Genomic DNA, 21,184 nt, shown 5'->3' on the forward strand with positions numbered 1-21,184 from the left:
TTGCACAGGATTTCCAGGAAACTGGACATCTTTCCTCAAATTGTATGTTACCTGCCTCATAAGAGGACTCATACTTCCCTGGCTCTGACGTTAACGGTATTGATGCCACAGGATAAGGCAGGACCAGAAAGTCTGAGTAAATGTGAGCGAGCTATGTGGGGTCAGCCCTAGGAGGGCGTAAACTGCACAGTCACCAGGACCACAGTTTGCCGAGTGCTCAGACCTGTTAACATTTCCTTTTCATTTGTCTGCCTGCGGACACTTTTGCTTTGTCTATGGAACATGACAAAGCTTTGTGCTTTCACATAGCACAGAAACGTTTCAACACTATCTGTAAGCAAGGAAACATTAGAGTGCGCTCAAAGGAAAAAGGGCTAAGAAGGATAAGTACAAGCAGAAACATTAACACGAAAGCAGTGGAGACTTTGAATGAAATATGAAAAACAGAACAAGAGCACTGGAAGAAGGAATACAGAACTTGTATGCCTTCAGGGCCCCTGACACCACAGTGTCTGATGTCTAGCCTTGAAAATTACTTCCTACCAGCAAATATTTGCTGTGCCTGCTTCTAGACAGGTACCCTTTGAAATCCTGGCGTTGGTGTCCCGAGTGGAAACTACTAACCCCCTGAAATGGGGGTGAAAGAGCAGCTGGGTGGGTGTCTGGCAGACAGCCAAGGTCAAGCCACCATAGCTCCATTGAGATGTCAAAAATCAATGCAACCTAGGGCTGAAACTTTCCCTATAAGCATGAATTGTAAGGTAACATCCTTGTTGCAGTCACACAAAGGCTCGCTTGAGTCTGCCCAGCTGCCTCAAACCAAGACTACTACCAAAATACAGAAGTTACTCTGTATTTGGGATAGAGCAAACAAGCCAGGCAGCCTCATGAGCTGCAACATCAGAAAGACATTGTCCATGTGCCTGCAATCAACTCACTGTATTTAGCTAAAAAAATGTGTCTGAATGTGACTTTTACTATTTAGAAACATCACATAGAATCATTAAAGCCTTCTGTACTGAAGCTGAAGGAGAATGAATGGATTTTGTTCAGTACCATAAGTCATCCTTTCATTTTTCACCTGCTGCATCCAATTGCAACAACAGAGCTCTTGGAGAAGCTACTTCAAGTCTTGTGTTTACAAACAATTCTGCTGAAGTTAGTCAAGCTGTATGTTTTTAGCTGCAATCAGAGTTTAAAGGAAGCCAAGAAAGGTACAAATATGAGGCACATTGTTCCAGGAAACATTAATGAAACAAAAGTGGTCCTTTATGTGCTTTCCCTGTGGGCTGGCACGTGCCTGAGTCTGTCCTGTGGGCAGGGTGAGACCTGACAGGTCCCTCTGCCCCAGTATACCCCAGGCTTGCCATAAACCAGCACCCAGGTATGTGGACTTGCATACATATGGTGGGACTGTAAAGAGGTCTAAGGACACCTGTGGGCCTAACATGCAGCACAGCACTTCCCCATTTTACAAAAAACATTTTAGTATCAAAACAAACTCAAAGCACGTGTGCTACACTCCTATTTAATGTACCGGCTATTACTGAACTTTCTTGAAGAATCATTTGCAAGCACTGCAAGTAATTCTTTGTCATGCCCTAGAGATTTTTAAAGTACTCCACCCATTGTGAAATTACTTCAGTGCCCTACAAAAACCTGTTTTGCCATTGTTCAGCTCAGGATTCTGTTGTTTCCTGTAACTAAGGTTCCCTCCTCAAAAAATAAAATAGAAAAAGAAAACTACCTGAAAAATATGAGTGTTAAAAACCAATGCTAAAAGTCAGGCCCTTGGAGAAAAAGAGCAATTATAGAAAGATTTAAAAATATAACAGAGTGGAATTAAGATAATGGGGTCATATCACAAGAAATACACTGAGCTATGAAATTAGGACATGTGAAGGCAGCTGTCAGAAACTTACACTTCTATCAATTTCAACAAAACCCCATCAATACCAGTTTTGGTTACAAGTCCTTAGCTGTCCCAACTCTCTCAAGATAATGTTATTCAAAATTCACTTTTAAGACAGCTTTTTTAAACTCAGCAGATCTGCACAAAGAATTAGTCTGAATCAAGTGCCTTAGTACTTCTGTGGTCTAACAGACAGACCACTAAACCACAATACATTAATTAAACTTTTTGATATGCACTGCCTACACAGAGTTACCTCTCTAGTCCATATAGCATTACTTATCAGGCAGTGATTCAGTTATGCTGTAAAACACATGATTAAAGCTCCAATTTCTGAAGGCCTTCATCTTCAAGAAGGACATTTAATCATATGTTTAAGTGCTCCTCTGTGTCAAAGCCTGAATGTTCTGCTTTATTGCAATGAGATTATTAACAAGTTAAACAAGTACTTGGATTTTCTGAAATTATGGTCTCAAAAAAGCCAGCCAGATCCACAAATAGAAGGTTTCATTTTAAATACATTTTTAATATACTCAGAATTACTGTATTACATCTGTGCCTTAATACAGCAAGCACTTGATTACACGCATGTACAAGGAAAACCCATTTCTGGATTACCATAATATGTTACCAAGCCGAAGCATTAGAGAGAATGGAAGTATTTCAATATCTGTTCTCTTTGAGCAGGGCTTAAGAAAAGTCAGATATATAATATTTCATGACAGACTTCTGCACTGTAAAATTTTTATTGCCAGAAAACTTGTTCACAGAACAAGCAGCCTAAGTAAATGTGCTCTCTGGTACACGAGAACACACCAAAGGCAATTTCTCTCACTTGTTTTCATTGGAATGCCTGGAGAAAAAAAATAAACTTTGAGCCACTGTTCAAGAATCAGTAGCTATATGGAGTATTTTCATATCATGCTAGCAACCAAAAAATAAATAAATCAAATGCTTTTAAAATAACGTAGCGAGTGGAAAGCCTCTTGCACACAAAAAAAATGTTAAGGGATAGACTATGGTAATTAAAAATATCATCCAGCTTCCTACTAGGAATTTTTATACCAGCTCTTCAGGATACTTAAAATACACATTGAAGAGCTTCCCAAATCTCACATGCACCCAGTAATTTCAAAACATTCTAGTAAATCTGAATGTCATTAGGGCACATACATATCAGTCTCCACAAGTCTTTGAGAGTACAGTTGTCAGGGAACATCTCTACTGTACTGTAGTTCTGTGAGGTATGAATAACTTTGAGATTTTAGAACACCAGTTCTTCCCAGTAGCTTCTAGGGACCTTACATCAATATGTCCTCAAGGAGGTTTGTTTCGGGGGGGGGGGGGGATATTTTAGTTATTTTAGTTGATTGAGAGGATTGATTTTATTGGGGTTTTTTTATTTGCAAGAAGACCAGGGTATTTAATTGAATATAAACAAACCAACTATTTTTTCCTTTCCGAAAGGACAAGATAGTGACTCATGCAGTTGTAGGAAATTAATGTTATTTTCCTAATGCACTACTGCTTTAGAATGGGGGGGGGAGTGGGATTTTCCTCCTTCCATTCCTAAAAAGCTAGGGAGTCCAAGAAGATGGAATCTAATAGCTAATGGCGAAATAAATGTTACCCCAAGCTGAAAGGCAGCTAGGAAAAGCACTTTCTGATCACCTAAAGAAGAAAACATGTAAACTGAAAAATAAAAATGCAACCTGTTACTAAACTGAAGTGTATGATCCAAACAGGGTCTTCAACTCTTTTCAGTACTGACAGGAGCCACACAATGGCAATATTAATTGAATCCATGAGGATGGGAATAAGCCCTTCTGCATGGGATGTGGTGAGACCATCGTATCACAGAAGCCGCCACCTTCACTCAGTTCTGTGCTTGAACTAGGACATATCAAAGGTCAGGATACAGATCTATCAACACTAACAGGCTGGAAAGCTACAGCTTCCTGAACCAGATCTACTGAATATGAATCCTGGGCAGGCCTATGGGCAGTCTTGGAGTGACCCAGATGTATCAAACTTACTATGCCTGAGCAGTATGATGGTACCAGCCATAGGCACGGGCTATGGTGACACGTCTAGTCCCACAGGGAGGTCAATGGTACGATTCTTCTGAGGTTTTATGTTCACCCTGGTCACAGTGCTAAGTAAAGTTGATCAGGACAAAATGCAATGCAACAGATAAAGTGCAGTCAGATGACAGAACTTAAATGTTTTGGCATCAAACATTTCCAAATATTTCCAAAACACATTCAAACAGCAAAATTTTACCAAGTGGAATTCCAAGTATTGGTTACCAAGTCTAAGATTAAACTCTAAAGGTTTTCTAAGTAACATCCCCCATTCTTAATGTCACTATACAACATTTCATAATGCTAAGCTACAAGGAATTTCCACCCAAACTAGTTTGGTGCACTTTAATTTTAACATCCTGTTGACAAGATTACCACTATTAAATAAAAGCACGTTCTTCTAAACATTAATGATAAAATGATAGATCTTCCTTTCTGATCACATGAAGGCTTTTGGTAACTGTAGCATTTACTAAGTAACAGGAATTGAGCTTTTGGGAGGTCAAATGGGTTGATGATTTGGCTAGCTGTCCCTGCTGAAACAGGAATAGGAAGTCAGATGTAACAATTTGCCTTTGACACAGAAAAAATGTTTATTTTTGTTAATCGGAAAACAAAACCTTGGGATATGCTAAATCCTTGAGCTGAAATGTTTACAGTTTAGATAGGGTGTGTTCAGAAGATATTTGTGACATTGGCCTGTTCTAACATCAAGGATTTTTAGAGGATATTTGTAAACACACATTGTTAAAGTGAAAGCAATGCAACTTAATTTGACAGAGAGACCAGCTTTATCTGAGTGTTCATAGTGTGCACTCTTCTTCTAACAGAAACTAATTGGGCTCTCAGGGTCCCCTGTCTGGAGACAGCCAAAGCTATGTCTGGAGCAAGCAGAGTCCTGACTGCAAGGCAAGCAGGTCAGGGCAAATGGAGACATGACACAAAGCCAGGCTTCAAAAGGGACAGCAAGAGACTTCTTATGGCCAAGAGAAGCATGCAGAGTTTGCCAGAAGCCAAAGAACAATTCAGCTGACTGAAACAATGAAACTGATCCTTCACTGAATTCTGCAAAATGTACTGAAAGACATCTATCAAAAAAAATTAATGTGCATTTATTTTTAGCAGGGGTGATCTGAGAAATGTTTTTTTCAGTGCTTGCAATAAGATACTTTCAACATCTCTGCCATTTCATTTTGTCAGGCCACAAAAACTGCAAACTTGCAAGAATATGGTCCTACAGTTTCTGTTCACTACAAGCATTGAAAAGAATTTTCTTGCAACTTTAGATTGACATCAACAGAAGTCACAGAATAAGTTAATTTTCCTATTATAGCAATTTCTGTGTGACTGCTCAGTGAACAAAACTAATACATGTAATGTTTTAATTTGCCCCTATCTAATCTTACAGTCAAATATGCTGCTCATTATTATAGAATAAATATGCTACTCAAGATAACCAAGATAAAACATTTCAAACATTGAAAACTGCCCTTGATCCAAATACATCTCAATGACTTAGAAAGCTGGTGGAAAACACTACCCAGAGATAACTTTTAAGTCTTAGACACAAGGACATTCAATGAATCAAAGACTGAGAGTCAAATCTCATGATTCGACCTTGGGGAAGCCAATCACTAATATAAACATTTGCTATTAAGAAAACAACATGAATAGCTACTGACTATACTGAAATTTTACAAGAAACAATACAGTCATCAAGAAACAATAGTAGAGCTTTGGATCCAGACATGAGGCTGTTTTGAAACTAAGCACATGCATTCACTGAAGTAACTACTACTACTGCTTTTCACAACTGGTAATTAAACCAGAGTGTATACCTAAGCCACTCCTATGCCAGTTCCTGAATGAGCCCTACGAAGGTCAGCTGGAGATGAGGAAAGGACAGAGCACCGAACACACTTCATGTCTTGCTTGATCTGCAGAGGTGAAAAAGAGAAGTAAACTCCAGTAACAATCCCCTGACTGAGCTTCTGTCTGCTTGTTCTGTCGGTATCCACATTTCCTCTCCCTCTTTTCCAGCCCATGCATGGGAAGAGGAATGAGCCCGGCATGCTGGGAGACAGCTCCTGGGAGTGCTGCTTCAGATGATTTCTTCCATATTACCTACTGTCCCAGTGTGAATGAGCCCCATGCACCCACCTCATCAATCAGGATGTGAATTTGGGGCACTTCTGACCTCTGATATATGCTTCTGAACATACAGGCCTCACGTACAGGCTACTGAATAGAAGCCGCAAACTATGCTGGAATAACAATAATAGCTTCAATTAAAATTAGTCTTACACTCTTGACTATAGCAGCCATGTATTTTTAAAACAACTGTATATTCCCACTTTCATAAATAAACATTTTTAACAGAGCATGATTTATTTTGCTCTGCATTTTATTAACTATATAAGACAAATATTACTTTTTTTGAACTTGAGTAAAAAAGCTTGCAGCAGTTTGGCTGATGACACTGTCTATCACACAGCTGCTACCCTGCCCTCTCCCACCTGATTTTCCACATCCACCTTCTGTTTCCGTGTTTCAGGCTTTAAGCATTCAAAGGAAGATTTTTGTCTGTACCGTGTCAAACACAGGGAACACAGTTTCTCATGGTCTCAGTGCAGCTACTTAGAAATCCAGATGTTAGTACAAGACATATAATAAACCAGAAGAGTCCATCAAATGCAGTTAGAGGTTTGCATTCATCATTCCTTCACTTCAATTCCAAATTTCAACCTTCTTTACAGAAATAATTACAATGGAGAACAGCAACCTGTAAACATGCAAGATTTCAGCCTCAAGTGTCTCAGTATCTGGTAACAACTGGCTAGTGTCTACATGATTTTAGCCATGAAGTCGAAGCCATGCCAGTGGGAGTGTTCCCAATGGCTTCAATGGACCTGCTTATGTGTGCAATGATAAGCAACTAGGAACAGTTGAAAGACGTTGCCCCACCTCCCAAACCCTCAGAAAAATGAGTATGTAGAACAGAGCACTGAAAGAACTCATAGACTTATTATATTATAGGATGACGATCTTACAGAAACCTTTCCAAAAACACCTTTCTGCTAGCTGGTCTTTTAATTATAACCATGACAACTAATGCTCTCCAATAGGCATTTTGTCCTCATTGTTGCAGAACTAGGAAAAAGGGCAAGAATTCTTGGCTTTTTCTCAACTTCTCTCCCCACAAGTTCATGTTCCCTTCATTTGTTGGTCCATCCTCCCAAAATGTGGAAAGCTAAGTCAACAAGGGGGTTGAAATTGGTCAAGCCATGCACACTGCTTGAGTATTTGCAATAAAAACATAACCAATCCAAAAAATACACGTCCTTAAAGTAGTATTGGCTAAATTATATATATATATATATATATATATATATATGTGGCTTCTACTTCACTCCAGGCAAATGGCATGATTGCTCTTCCCACAGATCCTCTCTGGAGACTGTGATGAAGAATCCTCACCATTCAACCCATCAGTGCAACTGTGAAGAGGTCAGGAAGGTTCAAGATTGCATCTTCTCCGTTGTGCAAAACTTCAGTAAGCAAGGTATTGCTGGCCCCACGGATGCTATCTTGGACCCTACAATGGGTAAGCCTCATGGGGAAGGCTTCCAGGATCAGTGGTTAGCAGAGCACCTGCTGCTGTGAAAAATCTTCCAGCGAGTGCAATAGTAAATAACCCCCATTTTCCTCAATAACTGCTCTTTGTAACCTTTTTTTTTTTTTGAAAAGGGGAAGACCAGCTTGTTTTTCTTCATTGTCTCCCCAACCTCCATCAGAATGTTTCAAAAATTAAGCACAGATGGAACACATGAACTTTCCCATCTACTGCTCCAACACAACCAGTGCCAGCCTGCGTGTCACTGCTTCTACTTAATTCTGGAATTTTCTTTGCGTGCAAATGATTAGCCTGTGTTCTAGATGGTATGGAATGTATTTTTCCTTCAATGTACACATAGGGGTTTAGAGCATGCAATTTTGAATGATTCACATGTGCAAAGAATTCTCCCCTAAGCCACAGCAACATATAGTACATAACAGTATAAGTAGAGGTAGTCTTGAAGGAATTGTTTCAGTCCCTGAACACAGAGATACAGCTCTTTTTTTGCAACGATTTTTCCATTTGCAAACATATAGGGCACATAAATGTTTTCAGATCTCCATGTTTCATTCCTGGCTATCTGAAAATACAATAGTTTTTAAAACCAAACATGAATGTCTTCAAAGCTTCTGTCAGATATCCAGACACCAGTCATTCCTTGAGTAATGATTCATGTCTTACACTTTCCTCTCCTCATTATTACAACAAAGTAAAAGGCAGAAAAGCTTGCAATAGACACAAATACTGACAGTCTCAGTTAAAGGGGAGAAACATGAGCATGACAGCAAAATGGTACTTTTTTCCTTCTAATAAAAAGTAATTCTTTACTCTGTCTCCTAATCTGCATCTGGACAAACTAGAGAAGTGGCTCCATGAGAGGTTAGTGAAGTTCAACAAGTCCAAGTGCAAGGTGCTGCACATGGGTCAAGGCAATGCCAGACATGAGTACAGACTGTGAGAAGAATTCATTGAGAGCAGCCCTGCCGAGAATGACTTCGGGATTCTTGTGGATGAAAAGCTGAACATAAGCCAACAGTGTGTGCTTGCAGTCCAGAAAGCCAACTGCATCCTGGGCTGCATCAAAAGAGGAGTGGGCAGCAGATCAAAAGAGGTGATTCTGCCCCTCTATTTAGCCCTTGTGAGACCCCCACCTGGAGTACTGCATTCAACTCAAGGGTACTCAGCACAAGACAGACATGGACCTGTTAGAGCAGGTCCAGAGGAGGGTCACAAAGAAGATCAGAGGGCTGGAATGACTCTCCTGTGAAGGCAGGCTCAAAGAGCTGAGCTCGGCCTGGAAAAGGGAAGGCTCCAGAGAGACCTCATTGTGGCCTTCCAGTACCTAAAGGAAAGTACTTTTTGCATGGGCAGACAGTGATAAGACAAGGGAGAATGGTTTTAAACTAGAAGAGATTTACATTAGATATTAGGAAAAGATTCTTTACTCAGAGGGCAGTGAGGCACTGGAACAGGTTGCCCAGAAAACTTGTGAATGTCCCTTCCCCGGGAGTGTTCAGGGCCAGGCTGGATGGGGCTTTGAGCAACCTGGTCTAGTAGAAGGTATCCCTGCCCATGGCAGGGACGTTGGAACTAGATGGTCTTTAAGGTTCCTTCCAACACAAGCCATTCCATAATTCAATGATCTTGTCTCTCCTTGCAACAAAAAGCAAATATAATAACTCCCCATGATGGTTGTGTCTACAACAAGATCTAATACACAGGAAGAAACTCCATGCAGGGGATTTTTTTTCTAGTGTGCATGATCCCCCCCCCCACAAGCTTGACTTTTCCACAGTGCTGGCTATAGTTTTCATGAACAGCATATCTTGACTTCGCAGTCTTCACTGATAACAGATCCAGACCAGCACCAAAAAAATACACCTTATCAAGTTCCAGTTCTGTAAGTCCTACTCTGACTCACCCAATTGCCCTTATTTATGGTCTTTGAAGTCTGTCAGACAGGTACAGAATTTCTCATTAAGTTTTATATAAATATAATTTAAACAAACTACTTTGACTACAGCATGGGTGAGACTGTCTTAGTTCAGAGAGGTTGTCCATTCTGTAGCAAAAGCCAGATTCACATGTCCCAAATCACTGTGTCTGGTGCTGGCTGGCTTTGGGACTCCAGAGATGTTGACTCACTCAGAAACACAAGGCACAAGGACACTCGTAGGTTCCACAGTTAGTTCGGCCAAACTCCACCAAAGCAGAAATTGTACTTGCAGGAAACAAGGACATTCAAAGAATCAGGTAGACTGATGACATTACTAATTATGAATTCTGGGTTTCCCCTTGAAGACTGAGCAGATTCCCCTAAAAGTACAGTAGAAAGCCACACAGATCTTGGGCAACTCATGACATTTTTTTCATTATTATAATAGAATAAAAGGAACAAGAAATGGGGAACACATATATCATAGTGTACATGTATCAACACATACAAAGAGATGTAGAAAACTCTACCAAGAAAATATTTTTTGTATAGCTACATTTTTCATTTGAAACTGTGTTTGCAATGCTGTTAGTCTAGTCATGTTCTCAAGCCTAGAAATTTCTCCTTGGCACCTCTGTTCCTCCTCGGAAGACTAGGAGTTGGAAAAGTCCTACTTCAGCAAGAATGGAAGGATGAGGTCCTTTGCAATTTGAGATACCATCTCTTTTTTTTTTTTCTTTGAGTGTTTTAGTATCTGCTAGCGGTGATCTACTTCATGAATGTAATCCCCACTCAGTTCCCACTGAGCTGAAATCATTTAAAAGAGGCAAAGTAAAAGATTAGTGAACACTATTTTCTTACTGATCAGCACAAAGTTATTTGGCACAAGCATTTCTGTAAATGTTTGTCCATGACTGAGTAAATTTGCAGTGTACGATGGCCCTCAACCCGTGCTTCTGTCAAGTGAGAAGGCTCGTAGCCTAGCATTGGAGCTCAGCTCTGCTTCAGCAGAAATACAAAATGCTAGAGGCTGAGCTTAGTATCACTGCTACCTTTCTCTTTGGATCTGTTCTTTTTTGTTTTGTTCAGTGTTTCTCTTTGCAAACAAAAGAAGATTAATTTTAAGATGGAATGAACGTAAGGTTATTTGTGGCTGTTGGGTAACGAGGAGAATTTGTAAAGTGCATTACACAGGGCTGCACTTCGGCATGGAGAAGCCAGAAGGAGAGGAGAGAACTGTAATCACCTCCAGGAGAGCATCCAGAAGAAGAGCTCACACCTAGAACCACTTTCAGCCTCATGAAGCTGAAGGCAATGTCTGCTTTAGGATACGCAAGGAGGTCCAGTGGACTCAGTTTACAGAACGCTGGCAGCCTGCCACAGTATTTTGTTTATATGTGCCTGTGATATCCATGAGCCCAGAGCTGTAATTATGGTCTCAGATATCACAGTACTACTAGTCTAGGAGATATTTATGGATCTGGAATATACAATCTATAGGCACTGTGTAGTTTCAGACACATTCAAGAAAACTCCCCTCTCAAGAAGAGGAACAGCAAGTCTATAAAAGTTCTTTTGAGCTATATCAAAGCAATACACTCCACTAGGTCTCCCCACTAAAAGTCACTGAAAGGTCTGGACACGGTAAACTGCAGGCACAGGACTCAGACTGACACCATAGATATTATCAGAGGCATACTAATGAACTGCAAACTGGGTTAAGCAGTAGCAATGCTTGTTTTCCTATGAAGTGACTCGCTGCTTCTCACAGTTGCATTTTAAACTTACAATGATAATAAGGACAAGTACATATTTTCTTCTCCACCAGAAGGGAAAAGCCAGACAACCACTTCCACACTTGTTTTATTTCTACAAAGCTTATGAAGCATTTAGAGAATATAGTGTAATCCAAGAACTTAGCTAGAGAGGAACAACTCAATATTGTTTGCTATTTATATTACTAATTTTGCCCCAAAGTGAACTGTCACACAAACAAAATCACCAAAATATCACCATCTATGGGAAAGAAGCCCATGACCAGAAGTGAGGTGCTTGCAGAATATATTTCAGAGTGGCAAACAGAAACTATACCAGGTTGACAAATGCTATTCCCACATGAAGCCTAGGGAGGTTTCTGTGTCCTTGTATGAGCAGACAGGACTTTATGTTAAATATCCCCATCAGACAGTAAGATGCACTAGAGAAAAGGAATCTAATTCTCATCATACTGGCTTGGCTCTGGAATAGCTCTGGTTTATTTTGAAAGAATACCTTCCACTTTACCACAGTTTTAGACACTGCAAACACACACTTCTCAATCCATAATCTAAAGCATTACTCCAGTAGCATAACTGCAGCCATCCCCTTATCAATGTGCCGTATTTTCTCCAACATAGCTTATGTTCATTGAGGGAAGGGTTTCAACTGCTTTCATGCTATGGCAACAAGCCAGACACCCACTCACATTCAGGCACAGACAAGTCCTATAGAGGACAAGACTCAGGACAATATATTTGTTTTGAAAAATATTTAAGGACAGGGTTTTGAAATTTCTGCTTCCAAAAATATTGGAATCCCAAATCCAGTGCCTGCCCTTAACTGGGACCACTTGCCCTTCAGGCTGAGGGTAGCCAAACATATCATGTTGCTTTGCCTGCTCACAGTCAGTTGGAAAGCTGCATGGGGTATTTCAGTCATGGCCTGTCTCTCTGCTAAAATTTGCTTCTTAAAAGCATTCAGGGTATATTTACCAAGAGGATGGGAAGTCACCCCGCAGTGCTTCCTTAACTATAGTAATTCTAAATATTTTACAACTTACTGTGCTCTGTGAAGGAAGATATTTGATATTGCTCTATACAGTTAGGAAGCAGAGTGCTTTGTATTAGAGAAGATACAGAGCTTTATAATAAACTAGACTGAAACATCTTCATTACCAAAGCAGCTTTGCACTGAGAAAGTCTTATGATGAGAAAGCATTGGAAACATACAGTAAATGCAATTGGTTATCTTTAGTGTAAAAAAGAATTTAAACTAGAAAAAAAGTATTGTATATTTTATATGTGCTTACATAAACCAAATAACCCTAAACCCTGAGTAGATTAGAAGTTAATACAAATTAGAAGTGTATGTTAACATTTACAATACAGATCAACGTATTTTCTTCCTCCAGCTGTATGAGACTGTGGTAGAAGAAATGCCTTTAGACCAGGAGGAAACCTCTGTGTTTTAAACTCAGGCTTCCTCCAGGTTAATCAGGTATTTTTTCAGTATGAAATGAGTTCTTGCATTTAAACTAAAACATGCTGACAATATGCCATTTTAGCAATTGCCTTCCACAAGATATGTCCTAATACTGCAGCATTTTCAAACACTCCATACAGATATTTCTTTAAAAGTTACACTGACAAAAGTAATTTCAGCCTTTTGGGCTGTACTTGATGTCTATTTATTTTCTGTGCCTTTAATAGTCACAACTCCAGGATTTCCTTTTGCCTTAGCTCTAAGCACCACACAGTCTGATTTTAGACAAACCACAAATAACATTTATTTTAGCTGTTTAATCATTCTAGTCCTTACTCCTTTTTTTTAAAATGCCTTTTCTACTTTCTTCCATTAGAAGCAAATGCTGGCCTTCTGTTCTTTTAGGGTATCCTTTGCTTTTAAGGAAAAAAATAGACAGAAAGCTGTATTCCAACATACCTTGAAAGGAGAGTAGCATTCACTGCTAGCTGTGTGACTTTTCAGTAGCTGCACTCAGACTCCAGCGTTCCCAAGAACCACGGTGTCACAAATCCCTGAAGCTTGCAATGAGGAGCAGAGGCAGATTGCTCTCACACGCCCTTCCTCTTCTCTGGGTATCTGACAGCTGTACACTTTTTAGGACTGCAGCAGGACTTGTCTCTCAGCCCCTTTGCCACTCTGATAAATCATCCCCTCCCTGCTATTAGGGCATGCTGCCATTATATCTTAAAAGCACGTCACAGCTTGCATGCAGTAGCTGTGGGAAAGCTGCATTTATTTATACAGGAAGCTTGAGTACAGCACTTCCTACTTCCCATCCGAGACTCAATTCAACTGCAGGTGATTACTTAAACCCTGTCAGCCAGCCAATGCACACCCTACGTCCTGATTTGGATATCTGTGCTGCTTTTAATCACAACTCCCATCTGAGCTCTGAGAAGGTAAAACTGAAAGGAGCAAGGCACTAGATGTGACACTCATAAAAAAACCCTCCCAAATTAACCTGTTTAAGGGTAGCAGTTTGCATAGCAGCTGCCCTAGTGGCAGATGATGTCTGAAATATTGCTGGCTTCTGCTTGTGAAAAATGTCATCTAAAAGAAAAGTGATTTCTTCATGTTGGAGGGGAAGGGAGCAAAAAATCTAACTCACAAGTCAAGTATCAGTGTAACTTCAAATCTGAATGCTTAATTCTGTCCATACAAAAATTTCACTCTTTAAGCTGGGCTTGTGTGCAAGAGGGACTGAGAATTCTGCAGTTCTATACTCCAAACTTAAGGGTATGATTCACAGTAGCTGAGCAGCAGAAGGTATTATTGAGACACATCACATCAAACCCTCAAGAACTTTTCCTGCTGTAGGAAATGCACCGCACCCAGAGATAAGAAGTGCAGGGTGTGCAGAAAAACAGAGGGGGGGGAAAAAGTACAGATGCTAATCTATAATTTTCTCTTTATGATGAAATCAGTTTACTTTGTAGTTCATGCAATTATTGCTGGTGTTTTGCCTTCAGTACTTAGATATATAGGCATTTCTTCTGGGGTGTATAGAAGCTCACAGCTGAGTTTTTAGTTATTTTCAGCCAATTATACTGCATCAGAATAACTTAAGAAAAAGGCAGAAATCTTGTGCAACTTTAATTCAGTCTCCTTATACCTATACACTACAGCTTTGCTTGAATTACCATCATATACTCTTTTCCTCTCGGAATAAGTACAAATTTAAAATCAATCTATTTAACTTTGGGTGTTACATATAATTTTATATTTAGAGGGGGAGGGAATAATCACCAGAAATAATCACCAGAAAAAATGTAGCTGTTCAAACATGTGGAATCACGTTGATCCCTACATTGTTCATTAATAGTTTTACAACAATATTAGGCAAACTAGAGCCATGTCACATATATTGCCACTTGAGTTAGCAGAGTATTTCCCAGCAGAAGCAGACTCATATCCTCGGCAGTGACCAATCCTAGACGGTACTCAAGAAACACCTAGGGCTCAGAGCTATTTTTCAGTATGCAGAACAGTAATGAAAATGTGGAACTCTTTGTAAAACTTCATGATTAGAAAAGGATTCTCCTTCAGTGGTTAGAATTTTAACCTAGTATGAAATAGCTTGAGCTTCTATCACTACCCTTTTCAATAGTTCCCCTCAGTTTCAGTTCCTATATTTTCTTCCTGCTGCTGCTACCTTTGCTACTCTACCTCCATCACACAAGTACTTTTTAGGCCACAGATGAAGCTCAACAAGAAAAATCTTCCCGCTCTCCGCCCCTGTGCTCAGCAACACAGCACTTGAACAGAAAAGGGACAATTATCTCAAGGAGAGTAGTGAGAGAGTGAGGATGAGGAAAATCAAGTCATTTATGCAGGTGTAGGGAAAATGGCAGGGCAGTAGGTTCAGAAGTAGAGCAGGGCAGCAGCCAGTAGCAGAGCAGCAAAAATAGCATCTGGTTTGGTATTTACTCCTTGATGGCACAAAAAAGCAAAACCAAGCTTCACTGCAGTAACCTCCAACAGTCAAGAGACAGAGCTGCAAACAAAGGTTAATCATCTTTCCTTCAGATAAATGATGAGGCCAGCTTGTATCTGGGGGGCTGTTCTTTCAGACTATGAAAACTAGATTAGTACATTAAAATGCAGACCAATTCTGGAGACATCAGCTGCAAACATCCCATGATATTTTTATCACATTGCCTAATAGGTATCTCTATGCATGAAAGTTATAATGTGATTGCACAAATGTGCAAAACTGCTTACAGCAAAATTAATTTCCCTTAAACATTACAAAACTGGTGAGAAATATTATTAATGTTTCCCAAGAGGTTTAATTATTTGGAAATGTTAAGATGTGCTCATTCCAAGCATTCCACTTCTTCAGTATCAAATCCTAAACTGTGATCTGAGGATTTACATGTAGGACAATCACTTACTGATGTTCTGTGGACAGCTGGCTATACCTCTGCTTTCATCTTCTCTTCTATATTTGTCCTTACTTCTGTGCTTACCCAGGATGTCAACAGCAAAGAGGAGCTGAAGGTGACGTCGCACTGCGCAAGAGCTCAGGTTATAAGGACTTGAGATGATCAATACTGATGGTTCTTTTCATTGCCATCACCTGAAGATGTGAGCTGGACTGTTACAAGCTCTTCTGTCAAAATGATTTCTCTTCCAGCTCTACCTCGAGCCCAGGTACTTCACAGTTTCACAGAAGCATATCTTCTTGCCAAGCTAATTTTATGAACTATTATGAGCCATGCTAGAATTGCTACCCAGCCCAAATCCCTGAATTTCTTAACCCAGATTGATTGGTTTCCTTTCTGAATCACAAATAAAAAAATACAACTTCAGAATGTCACACAGTGCCGGACAAGGCACAAGCTAAGTCCTCCCCGTTTGCTCTTCAGTAGCAGTGACATAAAGCACAAAACTGAGAGGGTCCAATTAATCTTTTGGACACTCTCAACTGAAGCCTTTATATCTCTCCAGGGCTGGGGGAATGGCTGAACCTTGGAGATGATATACACTGAAATGCAGCATCACTAGGAACTGTTAGCTGAGTTACTAATCAGAATACAAATAAAGGCTGGCATAGTTAATTACTAACATTGCTGTGTCATTCTTGCAGCAGCTTGAAATACTTACAAAATGACTAAGCCAGTCTGCATTAACTAAAATTACTCATTAGTTTATGACAGAAGAGGGTAAAAAAGTAATAGCATGACCACTGAAAAGATGTCTCATATCTTACAAACAAAATACCATTAGCAGCAATAAAAACACCGAGTTAGTCTATAACTAACAGTTTCATTATAACTCAATATAAAGAATTAGGATTAGCTTGTGAGGGGAAAAAAAGAAATTTTCACTACTCTGTTTCAGTTTTCAACTAATAAAAAACAAATATCCTGAAAAGTAATTGCTATCCAGAGGTGTAATACAAAACGAGGTTTTGTAACAAGCTTTCTAAAACCAGAGGCGAACTAAGAAAAATAAGTCTTTATCCACTTCACTTACTGTACATGCAAATTATCCATTTCCTTATAGGAAAAAAATATTTGGACATGTAAGAGGCACAGTTTCACAATAAAAATAGATACTAATGGGTAACATAACCAATGCTGAAAACAAAACAGGAAGGGGTTTTGCACAGTGAGTATACATATATTTTCTGAAGTTACAAGTATGATGCCCCTGATGTCATGGACTATTAATAGTTCTATTCAATGGGAACTGTTTTAAAGGAGGATTACACCATCAAAAGTCATCTGTGGTACCTTCATAAACCAGATGTTTTAAAAAAGGAATCTTTATTCAATATATGTATTTATATAATCACACAATACTAGAAATCAGATGTCAATGCAAAAAATACAAAGCTATGTAATATTTTGCATGCAGACAAGATTTACTCAGTATTAGCTACAAGAAAATCAGCATCACGTTTTTCCCTATTTGAATAACCCTATTGTTCTACAATTCTGACTTAGTATGCAAGTCAGTCACTGACAAACTAGGTTTGAGATCTTCATTATTTCCTTTACCTAAAACATAAAACTTTATTACAAGGTGTTTTCTATTGGAGTAAAATAAGTCAAGTTAAATTATTTTGAAAGAACAGTAGGTACAAATCCAAAGAGCTTTTTATTTTACAGTGAAAAAGGGAGTGGGATGGCACACTGTCTACTGAACATGTATAATGATTACGATCTCAAAATGTGTGTGGTAGGTGACTTACACTCATCCTGCTCTATGAACAAGGCAAAATGCAATACTCATTAAACTTTATTGGCACAGCACAGCATCTCTAAACAAAACATAATGGCTTCCATAAAACTCTGTATTTCTTCTCTTTTCATATTTTTTCATGTATTGTTTATACTGTGAACTAGCTTTTGGTATTTGATCCATACAGAACTGTGTTAGAGGATTAAAAAAAATAGAGTCTCACCAGAAAACAGTGAGAAAACAGTCTTCTACCCCGGTGGGTAGGTTTCAGGTGCTTAGAAATCTCATCTTAAAGATCAATGCAGATGATTTTGACAGTATGTTGCTGGAGTTCCAGTGCAACTTGTCTTCTTGGAACCTGAAAGCATTAAGAGAAAGTGTATTTACCCCTGTAGCAAAACTTGCTGGTGACAGAGCTCTACTAGCAATGTCACCAGGAGCGGGCACCTAGCCACCAGCAACCAAACAGCTCTGTAATTGCTCTACACAAATTTTTTGCTTTTGCAAACTCCTGCCTGTTCACTAAGTGTGCAAAGAACCAGCCTGCAAAAAGAAAAAGAGCCAAGTTGCTATGAGTCTGCCACAAAAAAGATGTTGATGGACTGCCACTGAACATCAGACATCTATCCCAGGGGCAGCCAGCGCAGCACCTTCAGACCAGGACATGTCCTTAGCCACCTCTCTGCACTCAAAACACAAGGAAGAGGAAGGTTGCTGTCACAATCCCCCTTGACCTCCTCCTGTGACATGAGACCCACCAGCCATCAGTTCACAAAGTGATCATCAATGATGTGGTGGTGCTGCTTCTAGTGACACGGCAGCAGAGGTTGCAGGACACCTCTCAGGCTCAGAGGACCTGTGTAAGCAGGTCCAGTTCCCCAGATGGATAGCACATGTAGCTTCCCCCAATGTCATGAACTGATGACAAAAAAGTAAAATAAAACCAAACAGGTTGTTTTGCTCTCATGTTCATGTGTTAGACGTACAGAAGTGGAGTCGCTCAGTTCTTATGACCATGGGGTAACAGATGACACTTTCTAGCTGCAAAAATAGTAACTTATAAAGTAGCATTGAGGGAGACATATTAAATACATGTGAAAGAGGAGACACTAAAGTTGTCCACTTCTCCTGCTTTCTCTTAAAGTCAGCATACGTTTTTAACAAAATTGTATAAAGATTGCATGATTGCATAGGGAAAACCTAAGGCTCACTTCAATTAATTTATTTTCTATTAACTGTATTCACAGTTAACCTCAGAGCATGTCACAGACTTTCAGTTATACATGGATACTTTTTTTCCTATTGACTGTGTGCCAAAAACTGACACATTCTGTTGACTTTTAACCAAGTGTTTTGGTAATGTACCTTAGAAGCACAGTGATTTCAGACATCAGAATCGCCATCAGTTTAAAAACTGAGAGGGCAAAACCATCCTGGCAGCCAACACAGGAAGCTCCCTCTGTAACAGAGGAGGTCACTCATCTGTCCTTGTCATGAGATAAAAATATGCACACTATTTTCATGTCTCTAATTCTGCTTTTTCTGTCCTGCTTCGAGCTCTTAACTACCTTTTTTTCAGAAATATTAAGAGAAGGCTTTATTCCTTCTAACCCAAGTCAGTCTCCTAGGTGATAGTTCTATCTACTGGTTTAAAAGACAGCTAAAATTTGGAGGGGAGGGTGAAAAGAGGGGGTTGCCTAATAACACATTTCAGCCCAGACCTTCCTGTTTTAACTACCATCAGAAGTCAGGGATGGGCAAGTTAGAAATGAGACAGAGTTGAGGCTCCTAATTTTATGGCTATAAAACCCAACAATAGGACTTTCATAGGCATCTGGCAGGCAGGACCAAGGTGAGGAGCTAAAGCATATCTTTGATTCATACCTTTTCCTTAGTATTTAGGTATGACACATTTACCCTTTGACTAATTTAGGATGAGAAATAGTTTCCCAGTTGAGAGAGGTTACTCCAATGGATTGGCTATGCAGGGAAATAATGGAACTGAAACATACCCATATAGGAAAACCAGGAACTTGTCCCTCTCTCCCAGCATCCCTCTCCTTACTCAACTTCTAGGGAGGGTCCCCATGCCATTCCCCTCCTCTTTATAGTCTCATTTCCCTATCATAGTTTACATTTCATCCATTTATGGTGAGGCCAGATGCAAAAGTTTTGTCCAGATCCACTTTTCTCCCTATGAAATTTAATAATGTGGTTAGATAATCTCAGCTAATAGTTTTTAGGGATTTCAGCCTCTGCCACATTAGGGTTGTTTGAGTGAGCCCACTTTCTCCCTGCTGGACACATTTGCAATGGCAGCATCGAACAAGGACACAATACCACCTCCCAGATGAGAAGCAGCAACGTGTTAAAACACGTGCAACTGTTTGCTGGCAGTGCTCTTATCATATCACAGCTGTAGTAACAAAATCCATGATTGCTTCACATTCTGATCCCTTATTAGGATAGGGATAAAAATTTTCTTCCTCCTCTGCTCAGAGTAGAGAAGACAGCAATTAAAATAATCTCCTTGAAAGAACATCTTTAACATGCACTACCCAGCAAGCAGTAGTTAAATTCAACGATCCCAAAATTAGTGTAGTGGGAACTCAAAGACAAGCACATTGCTTGCTTGCTGCAAGTGACGTAAGGATTTATTCAGTTGCACTGGAATAATTAAGGAAGTTTTAACTTCATGTTGTTTATTTTTGTGTCTGATTAGAGACACATTCTGTTACATTCAGGTGCCAGGTAACAATTAAAAATATATGCTTTTTACCTAGTAATTTTTTTAAGTTTCTTATAAAACTAAGTATATCCATTTGGGCAGAGAATCTCTAGGAAAAGAAACATGAGTTTTACAAGACTAAACAGGGGCAGAAGGGCAAGAGACATACCAAAACCTCTGCTTTTCCAAACACTGACAACATCCAACCAAATATTATTTTCTGCCTCAGTACTATCTGCAGTCATTGAAGAAATTACAAGCAAACTCATCTTTTCATTAAGCACAACTTCGTCTCTGAAAATCATTGGCTCCATTTAACTACCCTATATTTCTCAGGAAGAAATTTAAACAGATCTGGGTATATCATCCCAACTTTTGATTTTATACATACATGTGTATTTTCTGGGATATGAGAAAACATAGTCAGGGGAAAAATGCATCAATAAATTTGTTCCCACAGAGAATCACTTTGCATTACACAATATAAACAAAGCTTTGAAGTGTGAACTCTGAATTCGTAGTTTCCATGAGTTCTATCTTTCTTACTAGTTCTATCTATCTTACTAGGGTGTATAAATTCAAGCTGAAGAAAATGTGTTCAGTAAACTCTGACTATGAGTAAATATTTAAATTTCTCCTTACATTATCCTTCGGATAACTGTCTATATGATTGCAATTTACAATCCAGGGAAAAAACAATATCCCAGATCAGAGGAAATGGAAATGCTGTGTTGTAGAAGAAGAGAAAGAGGAGAAAAAACTGGCCTACTTGCACCATATGACCAAAGTTAGGTCAGCTGCCACCTTCAGAAGGCAGATGAGAGGAAACTTCTTTAAGACTGGAGGATCTTGAGGTCTGCCAAGGAGGTATGAGAGAACATGAAATTTAAGAAGGAACTTAACATGAAGTTTAAGGAAGGTTTGGTGGATGAAAGGC

At 39.4% G+C, this 21,184-nt stretch overlaps 1 protein-coding gene across 3 annotated transcripts in view; it reads right to left on the reverse strand.

Moving 5' to 3' along the window:
* The window catches only part of RNF144B (ring finger protein 144B), a 91,864-nt gene that overhangs the window by 35,344 nt on the left and 35,336 nt on the right, over positions 1-21,184 (reverse strand). The window contains exon 2 of one of the 3 annotated variants that reach the window (XM_018077682.3): positions 17,743-17,877. The exons of 1 other annotated variant lie outside the window; for it this stretch is intronic. The gene's annotated coding sequence lies outside the window, so the exon portion shown is untranslated. Of the gene's footprint in view, positions 1-13,247; positions 13,550-17,742; positions 17,878-21,184 lie in introns of those variants that run through there. One more of the 3 variants, XM_018077680.3, reaches the window with a different exon arrangement.

Source organism: Manacus vitellinus, unplaced genomic scaffold (genome assembly GCF_001715985.3).
Source record: "Manacus vitellinus isolate BGI_N305 unplaced genomic scaffold, ASM171598v3 scaffold_39_pilon, whole genome shotgun sequence".
Taxonomy (NCBI): Eukaryota; Metazoa; Chordata; class Aves; order Passeriformes; family Pipridae; genus Manacus; species Manacus vitellinus.